Source organism: Eurosta solidaginis, chromosome 4, assembly GCF_040869045.1.
Source record: "Eurosta solidaginis isolate ZX-2024a chromosome 4, ASM4086904v1, whole genome shotgun sequence".
Taxonomy (NCBI): domain Eukaryota; kingdom Metazoa; phylum Arthropoda; class Insecta; order Diptera; family Tephritidae; genus Eurosta; species Eurosta solidaginis.
The window spans coordinates 107,616,244-107,638,900 of record NC_090322.1 but is presented as its reverse complement, the minus strand read 5'-3'; the positions used below and the strand labels follow the sequence as shown (position 1 = coordinate 107,638,900).

At 36.8% G+C, this 22,657-nt stretch overlaps 1 protein-coding gene across 3 annotated transcripts in view; it reads left to right on the top strand.

The window, feature by feature from the left end:
* LOC137250110 (uncharacterized) overlaps window positions 1–22,657 on the top strand; it is a 197,970-nt gene continuing 175,313 nt past the window's right edge. The window contains exon 1 of one of the 3 annotated variants that reach the window (XM_067782408.1): window positions 1–120. The gene's annotated coding sequence lies outside the window, so the exon portion shown is untranslated. The other 2 variants (XM_067782406.1, XM_067782407.1) reach the window with 2 other exon arrangements.

Below are 22,657 nucleotides of genomic sequence, written 5' to 3'. Positions count from 1 at the left end.
ACTACACCAAGTCGACATTTTGACGAAGTTTAACTCGTTCGATTTTTACACCCTGAGATGAGTCCAAAAATGTTTTCTATGTAAATCACTAATTATTTTGTGATAAAATAATGGACTTAAGTGAGTTTTGAAAAGTATAATGAGATAATAAATAATAGTAATCCGTTTTGGTTGTATTGTTTTTAGTAGCAGGTCCGTATATTGACGGCTGAAACTATATTACATCTGTGTGCCCTCTTAGGCTTCGCGGTTACTCGGTCGCCGCTGTTCTCGCTCCCACTGCATACCAAATTTAACATATCCTTTGTGCTTTGCGTGCTTGTTAATCGATTTGGCCTAAACGTTAGATACAACCTAGCATTCGTTTGGGTGTAGTGTTTTTGCTATTAAATGTAATATATTTGTGGTGGAGAATGTGCAAAAGAAATTTTAAAGTTGTGCTGTTTTACAAATAACAAAGCATTGATTTATTAATAAAAATCAAATTAAACTATTCTCTGCGTTTGTTTACTGGTGAGTTCGAGTTCTTGATTTGGATTCATATCCGTTGTATAATACACAGTGGTAGCCATTAAAAGGTACATTATATTGTACACATATCTATGGGTATATTGGTTCATATGTATGTACATGTAATATGTAAATGTACATTTATTAATATACATTTATATATACATGTATTTACCTATTTCTGTCTATACATATATTCGGAGTTTTCCAAATAACATTTCATAAAGCATCACTGCTCTGCATAAGTTTTGAATGAAATGACATGATAATATTCTTTAAAAAGGAACCTGAATGGTAATGTTATACCACCTAACTTTTACCCAAAATGATCAAAGGTGGTGTCATAATACGCGTTTCGAATTCCGTTTTTAGAATATGAAAGCAGAAATTATAGTTTTTTTTCTGTCAAAAACAATTGTCAAAAGATATATTTAAGTAAAAAATCTGTTCAAATTTTCATGTGCTTGTTGTATTTTCGGCAAATTTGTTGTACACACTCCCATTAATGCAGAAATGTGCTCTGCGCGGATTTAATTTTGATCCCCAAACCGGTGTTGGACCCATCCAGGGCTATTTTTTTCAAAATCGCGGCCGAAGGTCGCCAACGTAGAAAGGTATTCTGTGCCAAAAAAAAAACTATGGATCGGACCCCATATTTCGGAAACCCGCGGGGTCGTTTTATTGTTTTTTGTAAATATCGTTCGACAGAAAAAAAGTTTTAATTTCTGCTCTTGGTTCTGAACACGGAAGTCGAAACGAGTTTGATAAAAATTAGATGGTACACCGTCTTGTAAAACGTTACCAAATAGAGGTACCAAGAGCGGCGTCTTGAGATGTTTGCTAAAACCGGAAAACTACCCCGAGATGGTGCGAAACCGGGTCCCGATATATAGCCTTTTTGCACAAAACACCTTATTGATAAAAATTACGTGGGTATCGTCTTGTAAAACATTACTCAAGTTGGGGTCGATAAAGTGTTTGCTAAGACAGGCCACAATGTAAACGAATTCCGAAAATATGCCTAAGCAACCCAGTTGGGACCACTGCAATATAAACATTACCAGGGATGAATGTATAAAGAATGCAATAATGTGAGTTGGAGCCACGCTGTTCAGCATATCTCATCATTACAATGATAATGATCCGATTCAATGTTCGACATGCTCTACTGCATTGACTTCCGAACACATGATGCAAATTTGTCCGTTGACGAAAGTATCAACCCCCATGGATGTTGCCCTAGACTGCAGTAAAACGGAAAGGCACTGTCAATAACGCCTTGAAACCCCATAACGTCGACCACACTACTTAACACAGCAGCGAAAAATAACGGAAACATTTTTGAATATCACCCCCCGACAACCTGGCATTATCACCGACTAAATCTTCCGCGACCTTATTTACAACATGGACGCCCCAAATGTCGGCCATTTTGAACATCCACGTCGATGGCACTACGCTACCGACTGTCCGACACCCCATAATCTTGGGTGTGACGCTTGATCAGGATCTACATTTTGGTGAGCACGCAGCCGCAATTGTTCCGAGAATTCAGAGCCGTAACAAAATCCTCAAATCCCTCGCTGGCAGTACTTGGGGAAAAGATAAAGAAACGCTCATGACTACATACAAAGCAATTAGCCGGCCGATTACGTGCTACGCGTCACCCATATGGTCGCCAAGCCTAAAAATCACCCACTGGAAGAAACTACAGGCCTGCCAAAATACTGCTCTCAGAATCGCCACGGGCTGTCTTCTTATGTCCCCCATCTGCATAATGAGGCGAGAATACTCCCCATCAGGGAGAGAAATGAGATGCTGACCAAACAGCTCCTGTTGAATACCCAGAAACCTGGGCATCCCAACAGACATCTGATTGATGAACCAGCACCGCCTAGGGGCTTAAGGAGTCATCTCCGTAAGCATTTTGAGGAAATACGGCACCTGAGAACCCGGCCGTATGAAGTGAAAAAACACAAGCAGGTCCTTGGTGAACTCCATAAACAGGCGTCGGACCTTTATGCCGGGAATTGCCCGGTGAATCCAGTACTTAAAAAATTATCCAAAACTTGCGGAAGAGGAACGCATACTCCCCAGGGAAACGCGTGTCACTCTTGCTCAACTTCGTTCTGGATACTGTAACAGGTTAAACTCTTACCTATCCAGAAACAAACCCGACATACAAAATGTATGCCCCGCTTGCAATGTGTCCCCACATGACACCAACCATCTCTTCAATTGTAATGTGGAACCAATGCCTCTAACACCCCTTTCCTTATGGTCCACCCGTGTTGAAACGGCAAGTTTCCTTGGACTCCCGTTAGAGGATATTGATGACAATTTGTGATCGGTCGCGGCTATTAGGTGGGGCGAGCATTGCTACAACAACAACAACAACAACAGTTCGAGGTAAATGAAAGGGGGAGTTGTCCCGATAACAAATATATATATTTTAAAGTGCGCAAACTTATAATTTAAAAGTTATTTGTTGTTAAAGTTTGCAAATTTAGCAAATTTCTAAAGCACTTTAAATTACAATTTACACATCTTTCAAAACCTTAATCATTTCATTTCATTTCATTTATTTATTACGGCAAAAAAGCCTAATTCATAAATTAAATTATATTACAATTTACTATCTTATTGCTAAGGTTTTACAATATTCATAAAGTTTTGCTTTAAAAGCCCCGATTTCATTACAACTTTTTATATCTATAGGCAGTTCATTGAAACTTTTTAGACCTTTATAAAAAATATTTTGCTGATCTATTTCAGTTCTGAATAAAGGCAGTTTGAAATTGTGTTTATTCCTTGTATTAATGTTATGTGTTTGCTTAACTAATACTACGTTTTTACTTAGATATTCAGGTACATTTTCACTTTTAATATTAAATATAAACTTCATAGCGTGAAAAAAAATCTTTTGCTTTACACTTAACCAGTTCAAACTTCTCAGCATATCAGCCGTACGAGTATCTCTAGGTTTTTTAAGAATAAATCTCATACATCTGTTTTGCATCTTTTGAAGTTTATCTATTTCTTTGTCTGACACAATGAATAGAATAGATGGGCAGTTTACAAAGTGCGGTTCTATAATGGACTTATATATAATTATTTTGTACTTTTTTTGAATATATTTGGATGTTCTCTGCATAACCCCAATTTTTTTCGCAATTTTCTGGACTGTGTAGTTTATATGTTCTTCAAACTTGAGTTTGTTATCAATTATAATTCCCAAATATTTTATACTGTCAACTTTTTGTATGCTTTCATCATTTATTTTTAAACCAATTATATCCTCATTAACGTTCCTCCTTGTTATTATCATAAATTTCGTTTTATTTATATTAAGTTTCAGTCTATTTCCGCACAACCATTTATACAGGTTATTCAGTTCATGTTGTATTTTAGAAAGTGCAGAATTAATATTATTCTCACTAATCATTATTAATGCATCATCAGCGAATAGTTTAATTTCACAACCTTCAATAGCGTTAACTATATCATTAATATAAATTAGGAACAGTATCGGTGCCAAAACTGAGCCTTGTGGTAACCCTATGGGTACTTCTAATTCATCAGACATCACGGTATTTATAACCGTTTTCTGTCTCCTCTGCTTCAAATAGCTGCGAAACCAGTCAAGTTCTATACCAGTTATACCAATACGTTCCATTTTTTTGATTAAGATCTCCCTATCCACTGTTTCAAAAGCTCGTTTGAGGTCTAGGAAGACTGAAACAACCACTTTTTTTTTATTTAACTCTTCTTTCCAGTCATGTATCACCAAATTAAGAGCTGTCTCACATGAATGTTTCTTTCTAAAGCCTGACTGCTGGTGGGCTAGTATATTATTATCTTCAAGGTATTTCGTTAACTGGTTCTTAACATAAGCTTCAAGTATTTTACAATCACTAGGCAGCGTGTTTATGGGTCTAAGTTCTTCAGGTTTTACTGTCTTTTTAACTTTTTCCACTGGTATCACCGTTGACGTTTTCCACTTTTCTGGTACAAGACCCTCTTCTAGGCTGTTATTGATTATTTGTGCGTAGAAATATCCTGTATACGATATACAGTCTTTAAGTACTCCATCAGATATAAGTTTTCTACCGCCTATTTTATATTTGAACTCTTTCAGAATATTAATAACTTCATCTGTTGTTATTTTGGCAAACTTTAATCTAGAATTGACTTGTACATCACTTAGTGCTATACGGCAAGGTTCTATGATGTTATTAATTTCTCAATTGTTTTTGTTTTTATCGGCCTATTGATAAATCATTCAAGGTTCGAATCGAGCTCAAGGCCAGAACAAAATTCAATTTTTCAAATTTAGAAAAATTAAAAAAAAATAACAATAATTATCATTTGAAAAAAAATTATTGTTCTGGCCTTGAGCTCGATTCGAACCTTGAATGATTTATCAATAGGCCGATAAAAACAAAAACAATTGTTAATAAACCATGAGCACTTGGGAATGTCAAACAAAGTAATTGACAATAAACAAAAATCCAGCATTATCAGTGCTTTGCACCAGATGGCGCAACACTGAATAAATATAGTTGGTAAAAAGGAATAGAAGTAGCAAATTTGCCAGTCAAACAAACCACCGCTGGATAGCTAAATGGTTAGCGCAGCATGCCTAAAGCGTACTGATGATGAAGGCTTAGCACCCTTCGAAATGGATCTATCTGCGCAGCTATGGCAGGTTGTCTGAAAAATTTTCTACTTACTATTCCAAAAACAAAATTCAATTTTTCAAATTTAGAAAAATTAAAAAAAAATAACAATAATTATCATTTGAAAAAAATTATTGTTCTGGCCTTGAGCTCGATTCGAACCTTGAATGATTTATCAATAGGCCGATAAAAACAAAAACAATTGTTAATAAACCATGAGCACTTGGGAATGTCAAACAAAGTAATTGACAATAAACAAAAATCCAGCATTATCAGTGCTTTGCACCAGATGGCGCAACACTGAATAAATATAGTTGGTAAAAAGGAATAGAAGTAGCAAATTTGCCAGTCAAACAAACCACCGCTGGATAGCTAAATGGTTAGCGCAGCATGCCTAAAGCGTACTGATGATGAAGGCTTAGCACCCTTCGAAATGGATCTATCTGCGCAGCTATGGCAGGTTGTCTGAAAAATTTTCTACTTACTATTCCAAAAACAAAATTCAATTTTTCAAATTTAGAAAAATTAAAAAAAAATAACAATAATTATCATTTGAAAAAAATTATTGTTCTGGCCTTGAGCTCGATTCGAACCTTGAATGATTTATCAATAGGCCGATAAAAACAAAAACAATTGTTAATAAACCATGAGCACTTGGGAATGTCAAACAAAGTAATTGACAATAAACAAAAATCCAGCATTATCAGTGCTTTGCACCAGATGGCGCAACACTGAATAAATATAGTTGGTAAAAAGGAATAGAAGTAGCAAATTTGCCAGTCAAACAAACCACCGCTGGATAGCTAAATGGTTAGCGCAGCATGCCTAAAGCGTACTGATGATGAAGGCTTAGCACCCTTCGAAATGGATCTATCTGCGCAGCTATGGCAGGTTGTCTGAAAAATTTTCTACTTACTATTCCAAAAACAAAATTCAATTTTTCAAATTTAGAAAAATTAAAAAAAAATAACAATAATTATCATTTGAAAAAAATTATTGTTCTGGCCTTGAGCTCGATTCGAACCTTGAATGATTTATCAATAGGCCGATAAAAACAAAAACAATTGTTAATAAACCATGAGCACTTGGGAATGTCAAACAAAGTAATTGACAATAAACAAAAATCCAGCATTATCAGTGCTTTGCACCAGATGGCGCAACACTGAATAAATATAGTTGGTAAAAAGGAATAGAAGTAGCAAATTTGCCAGTCAAACAAACCACCGCTGGATAGCTAAATGGTTAGCGCAGCATGCCTAAAGCGTACTGATGATGAAGGCTTAGCACCCTTCGAAATGGATCTATCTGCGCAGCTATGGCAGGTTGTCTGAAAAATTTTCTACTTACTATTCCAAAAACAAAATTCAATTTTTCAAATTTAGAAAAATTAAAAAAAAATAACAATAATTATCATTTGAAAAAAATTATTGTTCTGGCCTTGAGCTCGATTCGAACCTTGAATGATTTATCAATAGGCCGATAAAAACAAAAACAATTGTTAATAAACCATGAGCACTTGGGAATGTCAAACAAAGTAATTGACAATAAACAAAAATCCAGCATTATCAGTGCTTTGCACCAGATGGCGCAACACTGAATAAATATAGTTGGTAAAAAGGAATAGAAGTAGCAAATTTGCCAGTCAAACAAACCACCGCTGGATAGCTAAATGGTTAGCGCAGCATGCCTAAAGCGTACTGATGATGAAGGCTTAGCACCCTTCGAAATGGATCTATCTGCGCAGCTATGGCAGGTTGTCTGAAAAATTTTCTACTTACTATTCCAAAAACAAAATTCAATTTTTCAAATTTAGAAAAATTAAAAAAAATAACAATAATTATCATTTGAAAAAAATTATTGTTCTGGCCTTGAGCTCGATTCGAACCTTGAATGATTTATCAATAGGCCGATAAAAACAAAAACAATTGTTAATAAACCATGAGCACTTGGGAATGTCAAACAAAGTAATTGACAATAAACAAAAATCCAGCATTATCAGTGCTTTGCACCAGATGGCGCAACACTGAATAAATATAGTTGGTAAAAAGGAATAGAAGTAGCAAATTTGCCAGTCAAACAAACCACCGCTGGATAGCTAAATGGTTAGCGCAGCATGCCTAAAGCGTACTGATGATGAAGGCTTAGCACCCTTCGAAATGGATCTATCTGCGCAGCTATGGCAGGTTGTCTGAAAAATTTTCTACTTACTATTCCAAAAACAAAATTCAATTTTTCAAATTTAGAAAAATTAAAAAAAAATAACAATAATTATCATTTGAAAAAAATTATTGTTCTGGCCTTGAGCTCGATTCGAACCTTGAATGATTTATCAATAGGCCGATAAAAACAAAAACAATTGTTAATAAACCATGAGCACTTGGGAATGTCAAACAAAGTAATTGACAATAAACAAAAATCCAGCATTATCAGTGCTTTGCACCAGATGGCGCAACACTGAATAAATATAGTTGGTAAAAAGGAATAGAAGTAGCAAATTTGCCAGTCAAACAAACCACCGCTGGATAGCTAAATGGTTAGCGCAGCATGCCTAAAGCGTACTGATGATGAAGGCTTAGCACCCTTCGAAATGGATCTATCTGCGCAGCTATGGCAGGTTGTCTGAAAAATTTTCTACTTACTATTCCAAAAACAAAATTCAATTTTTCAAATTTAGAAAAATTAAAAAAAAATAACAATAATTATCATTTGAAAAAAATTATTGTTCTGGCCTTGAGCTCGATTCGAACCTTGAATGATTTATCAATAGGCCGATAAAAACAAAAACAATTGTTAATAAACCATGAGCACTTGGGAATGTCAAACAAAGTAATTGACAATAAACAAAAATCCAGCATTATCAGTGCTTTGCACCAGATGGCGCAACACTGAATAAATATAGTTGGTAAAAAGGAATAGAAGTAGCAAATTTGCCAGTCAAACAAACCACCGCTGGATAGCTAAATGGTTAGCGCAGCATGCCTAAAGCGTACTGATGATGAAGGCTTAGCACCCTTCGAAATGGATCTATCTGCGCAGCTATGGCAGGTTGTCTGAAAAATTTTCTACTTACTATTCCAAAAACAAAATTCAATTTTTCAAATTTAGAAAAATTAAAAAAAAATAACAATAATTATCATTTGAAAAAAATTATTGTTCTGGCCTTGAGCTCGATTCGAACCTTGAATGATTTATCAATAGGCCGATAAAAACAAAAACAATTGTTAATAAACCATGAGCACTTGGGAATGTCAAACAAAGTAATTGACAATAAACAAAAATCCAGCATTATCAGTGCTTTGCACCAGATGGCGCAACACTGAATAAATATAGTTGGTAAAAAGGAATAGAAGTAGCAAATTTGCCAGTCAAACAAACCACCGCTGGATAGCTAAATGGTTAGCGCAGCATGCCTAAAGCGTACTGATGATGAAGGCTTAGCACCCTTCGAAATGGATCTATCTGCGCAGCTATGGCAGGTTGTCTGAAAAATTTTCTACTTACTATTCCAAAAACAAAATTCAATTTTTCAAATTTAGAAAAATTAAAAAAAAATAACAATAATTATCATTTGAAAAAAATTATTGTTCTGGCCTTGAGCTCGATTCGAACCTTGAATGAGTTATTAATTTCTATTACGCTATTTATAAAGAACCTATTTAGACCATTTGCCAGCTCAGTTTCATTTTCTACCATCATACCATCTATTATCGCCTTTTTAATCCCTTCGTTATCTCTCGTTAAGCAAACCGCTTGCTTAAGATGTTTCCACATTTCTCTGGCGTTATTTTCATTCATTTCGACTTTATTTTCCATATATTTAACTTTCTTTATTTTTACTAGCTTTTTGTAGATACGATTTATATTTTTATATTCGTTCCAATCACCTGTTTGTATCGCAAGCTTATAATTATTATATTTGCATTTATTGATTTGCGCCAGTTCTCTGTCGTACCATTTATTCATAAGCTTGATATGAACTTCTTTTTCATACGTTAAACTTTCCATAGCTTGCATTATTATGTTGTTCACTAATTCGACTTTCTCATCAATTAGTAGGTTTTCATTTATGTTGAAGTTACATGATCTCAGGATGCTTATTAAGATTTCACTATTATATTTATCCCAAGCTGTGATTTTCTTGGTCATTCTCATCTGGTATGATTTAGACGTTTTAATATTGAACATTATTGTTTCGTGATCTGAAATTTTGTATGCAGGCAAATTATTGCACTGTATTTCATCTGAATTTGAATATAATAAATCAATTTTAGATGCACTTGCATCTGTAATTCGAGTATTAAATTCTACTTTTTGGGTCATACCCATCACAGAAAATATCTCATTCAATTTTGTACTATATGTTGATATGTAGTTCATGTTTATATTAAAATCCCCGATTAGTATATTACATTTACTTCTTTCAAATCTATCGATTAAAATTTCATTTAGGTACTCGATAAACGCTGCATCACTTGTGCTTGGTGAATGATACAGAACCCCTATTTGCCACTTTTTATCGACCTTTTTCAATTTTATTATAATGCACCATAAGTTCATATTGACACTAGCATTATAAATTACATTTATCTCCACTGTCCTATGAACATACACTAGTACTCCTCCTGTATGCCTGCTGTGCGAGTCGCATCTAACCATATTATACGATGCTATTTCTAATTCGCTGTCTTCAACATCTTTCGTTGTACACGTTTCCGAACATAATATGATACTTGGTGTATGTACTTCAGCCAACACTTCCAGTTCACATTTGTTTGATACTATGCTGTTAATATTCAAGTATATGCACTTAAGTTCATTGTGTCTAGTCTGCAGTCTTTCTTTGTATCGAATTTTCTTCAGCGGTATCTCATTGAATTGTGGCGGGCTTACCAGTGCGTCGGGTGTTCGCTGCTAGTATCCTAGCCTTTGTTTTTTTGCATTCAAGTGCTTTAGGTAGACTGGGCACTGTCTGCTATTGCACGAGTGATTGACATCTAGTCCTAGATTTAACTTCTCATTTGCCTTTATGCAGTTTATACACTTGTTTGCTGGTTGTTCATTACATTCAATGGTCTTATGCTTACCCAAGCATTTGGTACAAACTTCCTCGTTTTTGCATTCAGTCGCCTTGTGATTGTATCCTCTGCATTTGAAACACGTTGTCACATCAACGCCATCGTAAACTTTGCACCTTTCCCATCCTACGTTGAGCTTATCCAATTTTAAAGCATTAGTAAACATTTCCTCGTCCACCTCCAATATTGCGTTGTAATAGTTTTTGTTGCTAGTTTTAACATTATATTGCTTAATAATTTTTATTTCACCCTGTTCTAGGCATTTGTTTTGCTTTCTTAGACACTCGATCAGGTCATCTCTATTCTTTTCAAACTGCATGCCTGTTATAAATAATTTTGGTTTATAGTCACGTGGTATCTTTATTTCATATTCATCACTTATTTTTTTATCCATAATTTGTTTAATCTTATTTCTTTCATCTTCATTAATACTATCGATCACCATAATACCATTATGGCCCGCTTTAATGTCTGTAATCTTTAGCTCGTTAGGGTTAATTTTATTATTTAGATCTTGCCTTGTTCTTTCACTAGTTTGTTTTGCCTTCGGTTTAACAATAATAGGAGCCCGTTTCTTAAGCTCTGGAACGGCCCTAGCTGTGTTTTTATTTTCACCCGTTCTTAGAATATTTGCATATGTTTGTTGTGGTACCCCATCGTTTTTCTCCTTTACTATTGTTTTTATTTCACTACAAAATTTCTCATTCTCCCTCCCCACTACTTCAGCTTGATTTTTTATTTTCTCTGCTATCTCCCGCACTTTCTTAATTTCAGCTGCATTTTTAATATACATTTCTTGATGCATTTTTAAGGTCGCCAAACGTTCATTGTATTTTTCCTCCATTGTTTTCATTAACGCCCGCATCTCTTTTTGGTTGGTTTTTAAAGCTTCTTCAAATTCGTTTTTATATCTATATAAATTGGCAACGATAAACTTAAATTGCATTTTTGTATATTTCACTTTTCATTTTTGCATTGTTTTTACTTATAAATGTTTTTATTAAATCAATCGCGCTTTTGTAGCAACATGCACATTTACACACCTGCTCAAAATAATAGGTACACAGCAGTCCTTCAATTTCAAAACAAGAAAAATTCATTTTATTCAATATTATGAAAATAAAACATACTTTTATCCTTGTCCTATTTATTAATGAAAATAAGCAAACTTACATTTAGAGTAACGAAAAACATATTAGTTATTTTTTAAAAACATTATTTGGCCGAAACTAACCTGCTCATAAAAATAGGTACAATTTTGATGAGATAGTAAGTATGAAAAAATATATGAAACAAAGCTTTTCTTTTACACATTTAACATTGCTTAGTTAATAACCAGTATATCCACCTCCATTCTGAACTACTTTACTCATTCTTATTAGCATATTATTGATTAATGTCTGGCAGGTGTCTATGGGTATCTCAAACCAAGTTTTTTGAACACATTCACATAATTGGTCTTTGTTGGAGAAAGTTTAACCTGCCAAATTCTTTCTTAAATCTCCCCACAGGTTTTCAATTGGTTTTAAGTCCGGGGATTGACCAGGAAACTTCAAAACATTAACATCATGGTCCTCAAAGGATTTATTGACCAGCTTAGATGTATGTTTTGGGTCTTTGTCTTCCTCATAAACCCAACGTAATGGCACATTTTCCTCAGCATAAGGTAGCATGACATTCTCTGGTATGTCCCTGTAATCCACAGCTGTCGTTTTATTGGTTGTTCTGCATATAGGACCTACCCCATACCAAGATAATCATCCCCATATCATAGCATTTCCACCTCACAATTTTTTTTGTGAAGCGGAAGTGGAACTCGTTTTCTTTGGGCAACGTACATTTCTTTCCGCATCATTTCCAAACAATTTTATTTTTGTTTGGTCGTTCCAGAGTATATTTTTCCACTTTTTCGATCCTTCAGGTTCTGACCAATCCAAATGCTCGTTTGAAAACGTTAACCTTGTTTTTAAATTTTTCCCTCGCATTAGTGGAACTTTTCTGGCTATTCTTCCGGGTAGATTAGCCTTGTGTAAACGGCTGCTAACCGTTTGTATACTAACTACGTTGGCTATTTCTGCTGCTATCACCTTTGATGTCTTAAAAGAAATCCTTTGAGGACCATGATGTTAGTGTTTTGAAGTGGCCTAGTCAATCCCTGTACTTAAATCCGATTGAAAACCTGTGGGGAGATTTAAGAAAGAAATTGGCAGGTTAAACTTTCTTCAACAAAGACCAATTATAGGAATGTGTTCAAAAAACTTGGTTTGAGATACCCGTAGACACCTGCTTGACTTTAATCAATAATATGCTCATAAGAATGGGTAAAGAAGTTCAGAATGGAGGTGTGTATACTGGTTATTAACTAAGCAATGTTAAATGTGTAAAAGAAAAGCTTTGTTTCATATATTTTTTTCATACTTACTATCTCATCAAAATTGTACCTATTTTTATGACCAGGTTCGTTTCGACCAAATAATGTTTTTAATAATAACTAATATGTTTTTCGTTACTCTAATGTGAAGTTTGCTTATTTTCATTAATAAATAGGACAGGGATAAAAGTGTGTTTTATTTTCATAATATGGATTTAATAAAATGGATTTTTCTTGTTTTGAACATCAACTTTTCCAATTTAATTTTTGATGCTGTAAAAGGCTGGAATTAATATTAAATAAGTATAAATAGATTAAATATTTATAATCAGCACTTTTACATAATTATTTCGAATTATTTCCACAATTTTTCAAACTTTAATTAGGCGTTTTTGCAAACGGTCAAAAATTAGCGCACAAAAGTTTACTAGGCAACTCTGTCTAGTGAGAGAGCGATCAGCTGACACGTTCTTACGGAAAAAATCAAAATTGTTTTGATTTCTACGTTCCGGGCTACGTACGTACGGGCGTTGCACGTCGGTGAGTTTTCGTTTACATTGCACACTCATAAGATAGGTCGTGTCAGCTGACACGTTTTTTCTACGTACGTTCGTGGGTAACTGCCGCATAAGTGCCACATAATTCAATCATTATTTCTACACATACGCGTGCACGCGGCGGAGAAGCAACGCACAAGCACATGCAGATATCTTATCCACTGATAACATGATACGAAACTTTTATTCTCTCTCAATTCATTTCCAGGAATGGGTCTTGAAGTTCATTCGATTGTAAACAAAAGTTCGTTCGTTTCCAAGAATGGGTCTTGAACTTCAGATGGCTATAGAGTTGCCTAAACTACCAAAAAAAAAAAACTCCAGGAAATCCGTTCGGTTTCATTATTTTCAAAAAATCAGCAAGTAAGGTGATAAAAACTTATAAAAATTTATAAAAAAGGCAAAGTTTTGTAGAAATATTTTGTGGTAGATAAGTGAAAAAATATGAAATAATATATTTCGATTGCGTTGCTTTGCTTTGTTGCGCTGGCACCGCCATAAGAAAACAATGAACGGCTAGCCCCTTTTTCACTTTGATGGGACCAAAATGTTTATTTACATACATATGTATATCCACATACAATAAAAAACGCAAAAAATGTATAAGAAATTACGAAATTAGATCACTTGGTGAAGTATCTGCGTTGTCGTCCGCAAAAGGCTGTTAATTATACATGTTGCGTTAACCTATACGTATACCTACAATTTATCTCAGCTGTCAAAAGTGGAATGTTGCAACGCTCCACAAAAACCTGGCCTTTATGCATCCATTTACATCAATGCGAAGACTAAGAAGCTGACTTTTTCTCCAATCGAAAGCTGCTATCAAAACCCGTTTCGTGTGCAGCCCTTCGATGAAAGGTGTTGTCACTGATAAATTTTCCACGGGTGAAAAATAGTTATTTTTTCTTCGGATTTGTAATCCTGACAAAAATTCGAGTTTTTTGATATCCAATTTGACAATCTTAAGTAAGTTTTCAGTGAAAATTATAAATTAAACCTTTACCATGTAAAATACCCCAAAGTTATTCTGAAATGCCCAAATTTGATTTTGAGTATGATGGTATCTATGGCCAATATTATAAAAAATGCACATTTTCACGTGCTCTCAGCGAGAAGTTTCATATCATGTCATCTGTGATGTTATCTGAAATGCTCCTAACGGTATGCTATTGTGATTGAGGAAGTGTCGCTCACACATACAAGCGCATGGGGTATGAGAGAAGCTATAAAATGTATACATCTGTAGTTGTAGCTGAGAAATTTATGGAACAAGTGCAGTATACGGACAATGCTGATATAAAAAAACGAAAAATTGAGATCGATAGGTATGAATAAAAGAAACATAACGATATATTTTTTGTCGGGCAAACAACAACAAAAGTTATTAAAGGTCAAAGTTCATAATAAGCTTTTTTTTTAAATCTAAATTACTTCTAAAGTATTGAACCGATTATCAACGTCGTTGGATAGGTATTTCCAATACCTTTCATTTGATGTATATCTTAAGTATATAACTGCAAAGAATTTCCTGAAATAATATAATTTTTTAAAGGATATATCAAAATTTTTAAAAACTGAATTTTTTTTAATTTAATTGCTGTATTAAATATATGAAAATATAGTTTGGTAGATGGGAAATAATATAAGCTTTCATTTAAAATTATATATAATATCCTTAGTCCCATCAATGCAATACCAACTGTCCTGTTCCTGGTATACCAAAACTTAATTTTGGGCAAATTAACAGTAATTCTGCGCAGAACACCTGGTATTTGTTTCCTTTATGTGCAGAACACCTTTCCGAGTTGGCGGCTGTTGGCCGCCCTTATTTAAATAACCCTGGGCTACGCCATGCCAAGTCCGGGTGGTTGCCTGAACCGTGGCAACATGCCACGGTACGCACTCTTTTGCGCGTTTTTAGGTACAGCCTAATAAAATTGCCACAACCATGTTTTGAAAATGGCAATAAGGCCATACTGGCTTTATTTGCATTAGCAATTGGAAATAAGGCCATATGGCTTTATTTCTCAAACTGATTGGAAATAAAGCGATATGGCGTTATTGCGTATGGCTTTATTGCACCCCACCGTCATCCACAGTATTTCTGCGCAGAATACTTTCATACATACATAGCCCCTTAAAAAATAAGTATTTATTTTGTAACTTACGTTTAACTCACGCCGACATATCGACCTCATAATAATCTTCATCTTCCTCCTCTACAAGTCGTGGGTTGCATTGGTTGTAAAGGTTCCCAGACATTTTAGAAATGTTGTTAAAGGGTCAATATTAGTAGCCTTGCAATGCCGCAAAAAAATAAATTTTGCCAAATAGCCGCAAAAGAATTGCTTTTTGCGGTGGAATTGGGGCATAAAGACCTTGGCATGCCTCCATAACCCTTTGATCGTATTTGTATGCTGGCCAGTTTCGGGGTCTTTAAAGTTGAGCGAGTGGTTCACTTTAAAATGTACATAACCCTCATCCTGTAAGCAATCATATGCCTATAAACGATATACATAAATGTATATTTATAAATGAATGAAATATATAATTATCAAATCAACGATAGCACTTTTAAACATCGAATTTTTTAAGTATTTTACGGGATAGGAATACAAACAGCATTTCAAATGAAAGGTAATTTTACTACCTATACAATGAAAAAATTCTGAAAATCGGTTCGATACTTAAAGAGAAATTTAGATTTAAAAAAATGCTTCATATGAACTTTGACCCTTAATAACTCCTGTTATTGTCATTTGCCCACAAAAAAAATTGTGTAGTTATACTCACCTTGACCATGTCTATCAATCCTCATACTTCTGTTTTTGGATTTTAGAATTGTCCGTATACTGCACTTAAGCCAAATTTATAACTAACTAGTAAGTTCTGGAATTAGAAAAGCCTAGAAATATGCAACGAGGAGGTCGGACAGTATAAAAGGACTTATACCCAAGTACAGGTGTGGCCAGTAGCTACTTTGGAGTCATGCAGCTCCTAAATCGCTAAAGATTTGACTTGAAAATTTTGATCTAGGAATACGAAGTAAATCTACGTCGATTGGTGTCTTATTTGTCATGCTAGGTTCATGCATTGATGATATATAAGCTTTCAAAGTTGACACCTACGACTTATACCCGGGTACAGGTGTGGCCGGTAGCTTTTTTTCTCGTTTTTTCTCATTTTTTGAAGGAAAAAAATTTTTATTTATTATTTTCTTTATAAAATATTATTTTATTGATTATTTCTTATAACTAAATATGCAATTATTCAATTGTCTTCATTATTTTCACAAATATTACATGTAAATGTATTTGAAGAATGTTGTATGCATATTGGGCGCTGACATATTCTGCACATATTACGCGTTCGTTGTTGTTGTTGTTGTAGCAATGTTCGCCCCACCTAATAGCCGCGACCGATCACAAATTGTCATCAATATCCTCTAACGGGAGTCCAAGGAAACTTGCCGTTTCAACAGGGGTGGACCATAAGGAAAGGGGTGTTAGAGGCGTTGGTTCCACATTACAATTAAAGAGATGGTTGGTGTCATGTGGGGACACATTGCAAGCGGGGCATACATTTTGTATGTCGGGGTTGATTCTGGATAGGTAAGAGTTTAACCTGTTACAGTATCCAGAACGAAGTTGAGCAAGAGTGACACGCGTTTCCCTGGGGAGTATGCGTTCCTCTGCCGCGAGTTCTGGATATTTTTCTTCAAGTACTGGATTCACCGGGCAATTCCCGACATAAAGGTCCGACGCCTGTCTATGGAGTTCACCAAGGACCTGCTTGTGTTTTTTCGCTTCATACGGCTGGGTTCTCAGGTGCCGTATTTCCTCATAATGCTTACGGAGATGACTCCTTAGGCCCCTAGGCGGTGCTGGTTCGTCAATAAGATGTCTGTTGGGATGCCCAGGTTTCTGGGTATTCAACAGAAACTGTTTGGTCAGCATCTCATTTCTCTCCCTGATGGGGAGTGTTCTCGCCTCATTATGCAGATGGTGTTCTGGGGACATAAGAAGACAGCCCGTGGCGATTCTGAGAGCAGTATTTTGGCAGGCCTGTAGTTTCTTCCAGTGGGTAGTTTTTAGGCTTGGTGACGCGTAGCACGTAATCGGCTGGCTAATTGCTTTGTATGTGGTCATGAGCGTTTCTTTATCTTTTCCCCAGGTACTGCCAGCAAGGGATTTGAGGATTTTATTACGGCTCTGAATTTATTTATTTATTTATTTATTTATTTATTTATTTAAGTTCAGTCTACAGAATTTAATTCTTACAGACTAGATATAATACGCAGTTAATCAATTAAAAATAGTGTATAATTTTAATTTAAATATACTTATACTATCATTAAACTCAATAACGCTTGCATAGGTATTGCATAATCTAACGCTCCTAGCAATCGGCTCGTTCATGGCGTAATTAGTAGAGTGGAATGTGTCTACCAATAAGCGATTATTTCTTAAGTTACGAGGCGGGTCATATAAATTGACCAAATTAGATAAGTCGTCACAGTGTATGTTATTATTAATGACATTATAAATAAAAAGTATTGAGAAGTATATTCTCCTTTCATATAGGGACTGCAAGCCCATTAGTTTCCGTCTACCAATATAAGAAGGAAGATTACCTTGCCACGGTAACTTTCTTAGAGCAAATTTCGTGAAAACTTTTTGAACTCTTTCGATTTTGTTTGAGTGGGTTTCATAGTATGGGCACCATATTAGAGAACAATACTCTAGTCTGCTTCGAACAAGAGATATGTAAAGAGCTTTTAAAGTGCAAGGATCTCTGAAATCCATTGAATTTCTTCTTATGAACCCTATCATAGAAAAAGCTTTTGATACTATTAAGTCAATGTGTTGAGAAAATGTTAGCTTTGAGTCGAAAATAACACCCAAATCTTTCATTTTGGTACTTCTAGCTAGAGCACAATTGTCTATATTGTAACTAAATATTATGTTGTTAGACTTCCTAGAGAAGGTGACAACACAGCATCTATTGATGTTCAGTTTGAGACAATTCAAAGTGCACCACTGATTCAGTGAATTGAGATCGACTTGTAACTTATGGCTATCACTTGCATCCCGAACGGTACAAAAAAGTTTGACGTCATCCGCGAACATTAGGCACTTAGCGAATTTAAAGCAATTCGGTAGGTCGTTAATAAATAAAAGAAATAGCAGTGGTCCACAGTGAGTACCCTGAGGTATACCTGACCACGCGTCGATAAATAGTCTTGAGGTTGTATTCCCTAACTTAATAAATAGTTTCCTGTTTGACAGAAAACTAGCGAAGAAATTAATGAGAATGCCACTAACTCCGTAACTTCGTAACTTCTGCAAAAGTATGGTATGGTAAATCACATCAAGTTGTGCCTGCTTTCCGAACGCACCCACTATACTATTCGATAATAGGGTCAAGTTCGAACAGGTTGATCTTCCAGGAAAGAAGCCGTGTTGATCTTTAGAGATAAAATCCCGAACATGGTAAAATAACTTTGATTGGATTATGTAGTCGAACAATTTGGCCAGTGTCCCCTGTATAACGATAGGCCTATAATTACAAACATCATTACGATCACCAGACTTAAAGACCGGAACAATGTGACATAACTTCCACTGGTCGAGGAAAGTACCCTTATTGATACAATGCTGGAAAAGCTGGGATATGGGATTAGCTAAAGTATAGCAGCAACGCTTGAAAAATACAGGCGCAAATCCCTCGGAGTCATGTTTGGAGCTGGACTTTAGCGATGAAATAGCGGATAGTACATCCTCTTCGGCGATTGAAAAGGAGGTTATAAAAGGTAAAGGTATGGAATGAAATGTAGGCGATATAGGAATGCTATGATTCTCATAAACTTTCTGAAAAAACTTTGCAAACAAGTCGCAGGACTCGACAGTATTATCAGAGATAGCGCCATCATATTCCAAGTTCGTTGGGAATCCATTTGTTTTCCTCCTGGAATCTATGAATTTCCAAAATCCTCTCGGATTGGACTTTAAATTCGTTTCAACGGTATACATATAGTGCCTAAATAAGAAGTTATGAAGATGATCATACTCCTTTCTTAAATGAATGAAGTTAAGACGATTGATTTCAGAACTATTATTCTTGAACTTCTTAAAAGCCTTATTCTTTTTATTTCTCAAGTTAGAGAGTCTTAGATTGAACCAAGGTGGCTTGTTTTTAGCTGCGCATCTTTTTAGGGGAACAAAATTAGAGATGGCTTCAGAAAAAATGGAACACAATATCTCGTAAGAAGTATTGGGACAGCCGGAATTTTTCAGAAGAGTGCAAAAAATTATTTATAGACTCATAATCGGAACAATTGCGGTTGCGTGCGCACCAAAATGTAGATCCTGATCAAACGTCACACCCAAGATCTTGGGGTGTAGGACAGTCGGTAGCGTAGTGCCATCGACGTGGATGTTCAATATGGTCGACATTTGGGGCGTCCATGTTGTAAATAAGGTCGCGGAAGATTTAGTCGGTGACAATGCCAGGTTTCGCGAGGCGAAAAAACTGGAGAGATCAGGGAGATAGCCGTTTATTTTATTGCATAGCTCATCGATCTCTGGGCCTGGGCCTGTGGCCATTATTGTGCAGTCATCGGCGTAGGAAACGATTGTGACACCTTCCGGTGGTGAAGGTAGCTTAGATATGTAGAAATTAAATAAAAGTGGGGATAGGACACCACCCTGTGGCACCCCTTGTTTAATTCTCCTTGGTTTTGATGTTTCGTTTCTGAATTGCACCGATGCCTGCCGACCACCCAGATAATTTGCGGTCCACCTTTTAACACATGGGGGAAGGGTAGACCCTTCCAGGTCTTGCAGTAATGAGCCATGGTTGACCGTATCAAAGGCTTTTGATAGGTCTAGCGCTACGAGTACTGTTCTATGGTGGGGGTATTGATTCAAACCGCAATTTATCTGGGTGCTAATGACATTTAGCGCGGAGGTAGTGCTATAGAGTTTTCTGAAGCCATGCTGATGAGGGGCTAGCTGCAAATGTGCTTGGAAATAAGGGAGCAAAATGGCTTCAAGCGTCTTTGCCACTGGCGATAGGAGAGATATCGGACGATATGACTCACCTACGTTAGCTGGTTTCCCAGGCTTTAGTAGCGGGACCACCTTGGCCATTTTCCATTTCTCGGGTATGGCAAAGGTGGAGAGAGACAGGTTGAAGACATGCGCTAAATATTTGAAACCCTCTTTCCCTAGGTTTTTAAGCATCGGCATGGCTATGCCGTCTGGGCCCACTGCTTTGGATGGTTTAGCGCGACCAATGGCGTCCTCAACCTCTCTAGCGGTGATGGTGATTGGTGACGCGCTGAATTTGTGTTTATGTGCGTGTCTATTGGCTCTCCGTCTATCTTTGTCGACCGTAGGATGCATTATATATTGTCGGCAGAAAGCGCTCGCGCATTTTTCCGCATCCGACAGCACCTTATCGCCAAAGGCGATGGAAACTTTGTCTTTGTGCTTAGTCGGATTCGATAGGGACTTTACGGTGGACCAAAGTTTGCCTACACCGGTAGAGAGGTTACAACCTCTTAGGTGCTCTTCCCATTTCGCCCGCTTGTGTTCGTCCACAAGCAATCTGATGCGTTGGTTTATATCCCTTATTTGGGGGTCGCCTGGATCAAGCTGTCTTATAAGGTCGCGTTCCCTCGCTAAGCTCGCGGCCTCCGCCGGGAAGTGGGGCCGGATTTCGGGAATTCTCCCGGCGGGAATGAAATGTGCCGAGGCGGATTCAATGACCTGACGGAAGGCACGCTCCCCTTGGCGGGCATCAGTCTGGATAGGGAGGGCAGCAAAGCTGCTGTCTGTTGCAGATTTATATTCTTCCCACTTTCCTTTTTTGAAGTTTATGAAAGTGCGTTTTTCGGTGACGATGAAGTCGGCGGTACGCTCGAACGAAATAAGTATGGGCAGGTGGTCGGATGCCAATGTTACCATCGGCTGCCAGTTGACGCAGTTTACGAGTTCTGCGCTCACGATTGAGATATCTGGCGAGCTATGACAGCTTCCTACCATACGTGTGGGGGCGTCTCCGTTTATTGTGCAGAACGTCGTGTCACGATGACTGATTTTATTGAATATCGAACAAGAACTAACTTCAACTACAAAAGAGTACAATTCTGGTGTGTAATACAATATGAGAGAGTATGTGTGTGTATATGTATATAAATGAGAAATGAGAGAAACTAAATAGAGTAAGAATAAGAAAAGTAAGTATATGATTTATTTAAGAGTGACAGCTCGGCCTCTCCTGCTGCTTAACTCGTCCCGAGTTTTGAATTGGTTTCGTATCATCTTCCATGCCATCCAAATCATCGTCAATTTCTGGGAATAAGGCACACCATGGCTTCATGTTATCAGTTGTGGCAATTGTTGAATATTTACGCTGCGAACACTGGTGACCTTCGATGTCCTCGACGACGTATCGATCAAATCGCAGGACCTTAGTGATGACGTATGGTCCTTTATACGGTGGTTGGAGCTTTCGAGACTCGCCAGTGGCAGGCGTGGGAGCAGTCAGCAGAACCAAGTCGCCCACCTCGTACTGTTCGGGTTTAATATGCTTAGCATCGAATTTAGCTTTCCATTTAACTCGAGCGGCTTCGATGTTACGGATTGCATCATTGCGCCTACCATTCATCACAAATTGAACCTCGTCATCATGAACCGCTGCCAATACTTTATTTGCGCTTATGTCACGAAGAGGAAAGTCGTACACAAGATCTAAAGCAGCGAACTTTGTGGTGGCATTCTTCTTTGTGTTAAGTGTCCACTGCAATGAGCGTAAGTGGACGTCCCAATCTTTCGGATTATTAGTTGATGGCTTCAAATATGCCAAGATCGCCTGGTTAACTCGCTCGGCCAACCCATTTGATCGCGGTGTACGCACTGCTACCTTGATGTGTTGGATAGTGTTTGTTTCACAGAACGTAGTAAAAGCTGTCGACGTAAAGGCTGTACCACGATCTGTTACCATTTTCTGAGGTAAGCCGAAAAATAACGTGAGTTGATTCAGAGCGTCAACCACCGGCTTTGTTTTCGTCGATCTCGTTGGGACAACAACCACATACCTGGTGAGAGCATCGACGATGACCAACACGTATTCGTATCCGTGCTTGCTCTTCACAAATGGTCCCAGGTGATCCAAGTGCAGGACTTGGAACGGTAATTTCGGAATATCCATTCCATACAGCTCGCATTGTTTTCGAGTCGGGTGACGGTGGTAGCAACACTCGATGCACGATTTAATGTATCCTTTCACAAAATTTCGCAAACGGGGAAACCAGAAGTTTTTTAACAACTTATTTATTGTTCCATCTACCCCTGGATGACCACAATCGTCGTGGCATAGTTTCACCATGCGCCACCTCATACCCTTTGGCACTACCAGTTGAGTTTCATTAGTGCCATTTAACTTGTACAGCCGATG